The sequence below is a fragment of the Palaemon carinicauda genome, chromosome 7 (genome assembly GCF_036898095.1).
Source record: "Palaemon carinicauda isolate YSFRI2023 chromosome 7, ASM3689809v2, whole genome shotgun sequence".
NCBI lineage: Eukaryota > Metazoa > Arthropoda > Malacostraca > Decapoda > Palaemonidae > Palaemon > Palaemon carinicauda.
Window position 1 is genome coordinate 99,678,354 of NC_090731.1, and position 6,000 is coordinate 99,684,353.

Here is a 6,000-nt window from a genome sequence, read left to right on the forward strand (position 1 = left end):
GGCAGAGAACGCTGATAGAGATAATTCTCCTAACTCATCAATATCAGGTCTCGATCTCGCGATCCCGGAGACAGCAGGATACAAGCAAAACCCAGAGACAGCCATCCAGGGAGGACGAGATGAAGCAGAAGAAGCAGGTCCAGGTGTCCAAGAAAGAAATCCCTGACTACCGCTGGACAGAAGAGGCTGAGAAACACAAGGAGTGGATCAACGTGGCAGCCAAGAACAGCCTGTGGGACCGACTTGGAGAGCTGTTGGAGCCTCCTGCCACTGGTGCCCAATGCAAGGAGCATTACTAGAACTTGAGAACCAGGGTGGGGAAGATTATTAAGAAGGAGATGAGTGGAGCTGGCCAGCCCCAAAGGAGTGCCCGTGACGGCCAGATCATGGAGACCGGGTGTTTCCTGATACAACACATCGTCCGGGGAGAGACAGTACCCAGTGAGCAGTTTGCTATCCCAGAGTCAGGTGCAGTGACGGTCAGCGACGGTGATGAAGTGAGGTCCACAGGTTCCCACAGCCAAGCATCTACTAGCACCGGAAGGGCAAGGGCAAGGGGAAGCGGTCCAGCCCAACAACAGATACCACACCCAGCGACACCTGGGTGACCCACAAGGACCTCAGTAATGCAGTGCAAGATGTAAGAATCCCAATGTCTGCATGTAGATTGTATTCCAGTTTCATCCATTGTTTTTGACATGGAATGTGCAATGTGTTGCATTGAAATGCTGTACTAAATTGATACAATGTTTGTATGTTTCAGATCATGTCCAAAGTAGGTTCTTTGGCGCCCTCGTACACTGGCCAGCACAAGATCGTTCACGATTTTACGTGCCTGCTGGAAGGCCACATGCATGCCATCCCGGATGATTACTGGCATGAATTCCAGATAGACTGCCTCAACCTTGTACACTGCTACAGGCAGCAGCGTCAGCTCTTCCAGCAGCCACATCAACAACCAATCATGACCTAGCCAGGCCCACAGCAGCAGTAACCTTGGCCGCCCTATCAGCCGCAGCAGTTCTGGCATCCACATCAACCAGCCACCCCACAGGCACTGCCATAGCAGCAGCAGCAGCAGCTTCAGCAGCATCGTCCAGCCAGTCAGCCATCATCTGTAACCTGGATGCCGCTCCAGTCACCACAGTCTTCAGGCCAGTCCTCCTGGCCCTGTACCACAGAGTGGCCACCAGGGATGCCACCTGCACCGTTAGCCACCATTGTCCAGGCTCCTTCACCAACAACTTCATTATCATCAGCAACCTTGTCCAGGCTCCTTCACCAACACCTTCATTGTCGTCGCTGTCAGCCACATTCAAGACACCTCTGACATCACTCAGATTCCCGGTCCTGACCCCGGGGTCCATCGAGAGCAACCTAGAAGAGGGCATGTCTCCCTCATCCCTCTACACCTCCAAGGAACTCAACACCCCACCAGTCCATCGGGCATCCCCACGCGGCGGTACCACAACCAGCAAGGAAACTGACTGAGATAAGATGAGACCCTTGTAAATATTCGTAAATAATTGGACTGTGATACTTATACATATTTGATGTTTGCTGTTTTAATGTGAATAAAATGCTTTCTTATCTGAAAACACTTATTTTTCTCTTTATCCTTAAAATAAAGTTGAAAGAAAATGGAAAAAAAAAATAAAAAACGAAACAAAAAGGAAAGAAATATAAACCAAAAAATAAAGGGCAAAAAAAGAAAAAAAAAAAACACACACACACACACACACGAAAAATAAACGTTTCTTTTATTTAAAAATGGAACAACTGTGGATGCAGCTCAAGGAGCTACTACCAGCAAGGACACTGACTGAGATGAGATGAGACACCGGTAAATATTTGTAAATAATTGGACTGTGATACTTGTATATATTTGATGTTTGCTGTTTTAATGTAAATAAAATGCTTTCTTATTTCAAAACTCTTATTTTTCTCTATAACCTTAAAATAAAGTGAAAGAAAATGGAAACAATAAACAAAATAAAAAAAAACAGAAAGGAAAGAAAAATAAACCTAAAAATAAAAGACAAAAAAACACAAACGAAAAATTAACGTTTCTTTTATTTAAAAAATGGAACAACTGTGGATGCAGCTCATGGAGCTACTACCAGCAAGGACACTGACTGAGATGAGATGAGATACTTGTTAATATTTGTAAATAATTGGACTGTGATACTTGCACATATTTCATGTTTGCTGTTTTAATGTAAATAAAATGCTTTCTTATTTCAAAACACTTATTTTTCTCTATAACCTTGAAATAAAGTGAAAGAAATGGAAACGAAAAAAACAAATAAAAAAAGGAAAGAAAAATAAACCAAAAAATAAAGGACATAAAAAAACACACACGAAAAATTAACGTTTCTTTTATTTAAAAATGGAACAACTGGATGACGCTCATGGAGCTACTACCAGCAAGGACACTGACTGAGATAAGACACTTGTAAATATTTATAAATAATTGGACTGTGATACTTGTACATATTTGATGTTTACTGTTTTAATGTAAATAAAATGCGTTCTTATTTCAAAAAATAAAGGTCAACAAAAAATACTCACGAAAAAGATACGTTTCTTTTATTTAAAAAATGGAACAACTGTGTATGCAGCTCATGGAGCTACTACAATTCTCCCTTGCCAAGGGACAACACCAGCAGGGGATATGTAGTAATGTGCAAGGTAGTCTCGTTGATCCTTTGCATCCTTCTGGGTATGGTGGCCAGTTAGAGGCAGCAGCCCCTGTAGGTGTCGCTCAGTCCTCCATCAACCAGGGATCAGATCATGTGTGCCCGGATCTTCGTGGTCCACTTCTGAAATTGTGTGTGGGTATCTCATGAGGATGAGGTTGTGCAGGACACAGGCACACATGGTGATCAGGTTGATGGTGTCGGGGTTCTGATGCATCGTCGTGTAGAAGCAATGGAACCTTTGATATAAAATTCCAAAGGCATTCTCCACGACACGTCGGGCACGAGACAACCTGTAGCTATATATGCGTTCTTGTAGGACTTGTGATAGATAGTTTCATCATCCAGGTTCGCAGAGAAAAGGCGTCATCCTACAAAGTGATAGGGCACTGGGTGGTCATCATTAGGGAGTGGTTCTGGTTGAGGCACTCCAGCTCTGTTCTCTTCTACAGCATCCTGCAGGGAACAGTTGCTCCATGTTCCTCCATCCGACACACCACCCTCTGCCCCAACATCCACATAGAGGAACTTGTAGGTAGCATCTGCCACTGCCATCAGTACAATGCTGTGGAAGCCCTTGTAGTTGTAGTAGTGAGAGCCAGCATTTGGTGGCTTCTTTATGGCAATGTGCTTTCTGTCCACACCCCCGAAACAGTTGTGGTTATTCCATCTGGAGCTGAGCTTGGCAGCAACTTCATTCCAGTCCTCTTCAGTTTGGGGGCAGCGTTGCACTTCTTCCTTGTAGACCGCGATGATGGCTTTACTCACCTCGGGTATGAGCTTGCAGATGTTACTTGCTTCAAACCTGAAGCTGTACTGCAGACTTTGATAGGAATTTCCAGTGGCTAAAAACCGGAGGGTGGCAGCTAGCTTGAGTCCAACTTGAAGCGGTTCCTTCATGAAGGTAGATTGCTTCTGGAGGCGAGGGGTTAACTTCTCAACCATCTCTTGGAACAGGTCAGCTGTGATTCTGAGGTAATTTTTTTAGCCCCTTTGATCTTCCTTGTGGAGTTCAGTCAGTAGACTGTCATACTGTCCAAACTCATGCCTTCTGGTTTACCGTTCCCTGACCCACACTTTCCTTTGTATCTTTCTTCGAGGTGGAGTTGCATTTTGTTTCTCTTCTGCCTCTGCCACCCTTTTCTGCTGCTCGTCAATAATGGTTAGAGCAGCTTCCAGGTATAGGTATCTTCTCCTATTTGTAATGGTGTCTCTGACAGTAAGCATGGCTGTATCTTCCAAAGCCAATCCAAGAATGATCAATGGTTGGAGAGGCCCCGTTTTTATATGGCGTGGCCAAGTTGGCATGGCCAAGTTGGCATGGCACCATCCGAATTGTGTGAACTCGTCTTGCCAATGCGGGAAGTGCGCAAACAATGCGCAATCTATGCGTGAACTCGTCGTGAACTCGTTGTGCAAGTTCGTGTGAATGTGAACACAAATGGGCACGCATTCGTGAACTATTCTTGAACTCGTTGTGAAGTCATCGTGAACTATGCGTGAACACATTGTGAACAGTGCGGGAGCCTCCCAGTTCGTGCCACAGAATGTCACCACTTGCCATAATAAATTCATGGCAAAAAGTCATGCACGTGTCAGGGCACCTTAAGAAAGCTTTTTTAGTCGGGACGAAATATATTGTCAAACTAAACATCTATCATTTTGGTCATCAAGTTCTTTAAATATGCCATAAAATTATAAGTTAGAATCATTATAATGATAGAATTAGGAACGTATGAAATTATATTGAATATACGTTCTTGCAATTTTTCGTGGTTCCCCTACCATCACACCCCTTACAGCTCTAACAAGTACTTCTCTAGCCCACAGTCGTCCCTGCCCTGTCCGTCCTCCTCCCCCCAAACAAGCAAACTCTTCTAGATCTGAAATTCTGGAATCCATAGATATTGGAGGTGACAGTTAGGGACTGGAGACGACAGGACATTATGATTGGACTGTACCAAAAGTAAGAGTAAAAGAAGTAAAGAAATCATTAAAAGGCACGAAAAGAAGCAAAGCTGCGGGAAAAGATGTCTTAACAATTGATTAAATAATAGTTGAAGGAGATTTTATGGTAGTAAAGCTCATTGAACTTTGCAGAAATTTTTTTTAAGAAGCCTTTATACTTACAGCATGGAAAAACTTTATCATTATATTGATTACAAAAGGCAAAGAATGCTTGAAAAATTAACGCACAATACGTTTACTCTCAGTAACATATAAGATGTTTACAAAGATCCTGTTAGACGGAATTGACAGACAGCTAGACTTTAATCAACAAAGAGAGCATACGGGTTTTAAAAGTGGGTATTCACCAACTGGCCGTATTTAAGTAATTTACCACATAATGGAAAAACCAACAGAGTGTGACAAACCACAATGTATGGCATTTATACCCTAAGAAAGCTCTTGATCCTGTCGAAACTACAGCAGTATTAAGTTCCCTTAAAAAGCATGGAATAGATGAATCATATTTTAGAACACTTTAATATACCAATTCTGACAATACAGCTATCCTAAAACTACATAAATATAGTGAAAACAATTTGCTTGAGAAAGGAGTTAGACGTGGAAACCTCTTCCCTCCTAAATTATTCACAGCACACCTAAAATAAGCTATAAGAATTTAGATTTGGAAACAGTAGGAATTAACACTAATGAGGAATACCTTAACTACTGAAGATTTGCAGATACCCTAGTTCTATTTAGTGAATCATGGGATGATTCGCAAAAGAGGATAGAACATTTGAATAAAGAAAGAGGATATGTAAGACTGAAAATTAAGGAGTAAAACTAAAGTTATGAAGGAAAATGCAGAGAAAGAACATGTAAGGGTTATGAACGAACATGTAGAGATTGTTAATACATATATATTTTTAGGAGAGACAGTATTTGTTTCCCTAGGTCATGACACTGAAATAAATAGAAATATAAGTAGGAAATGGAGCGTTTTTGTGAACAAAATAAGAATATGAAAATTAGAATGCCTTTTTCATTAAAAAAAAAATGTACTTAATTGGATGGTCTTACCAGTATTAACATATGCATCATAAACTTGGGGACTTACTAAATCATTAGAACACAAGCTCGTTACATCTCAAAGAGCTATTGAAACAATGATAATAGTAACATTGATACGAGAGCAACCTAAATTAGAGTATATTCTAACAACATGTAAGATCAAGAAATGGACATGGGCAGGCCATATAATAAGAATGACAAGCAGAATAGCAAAATGGGTCCCTAGAGATTGCAAACGAAGCAGGGGAAGGTAGAGAAGGCAATGGTATGACAACCAAAG

General features: G+C 41.7%; 1 protein-coding gene across 1 annotated transcript in view; it reads right to left on the reverse strand.

Annotated features, from left to right (window-relative positions):
* The window catches only part of LOC137643977 (glutamate receptor 1-like), a 1,817,173-nt gene that overhangs the window by 115,666 nt on the left and 1,695,507 nt on the right, over positions 1-6,000 (reverse strand). The gene's annotated exons all lie outside the window — the stretch shown is intronic.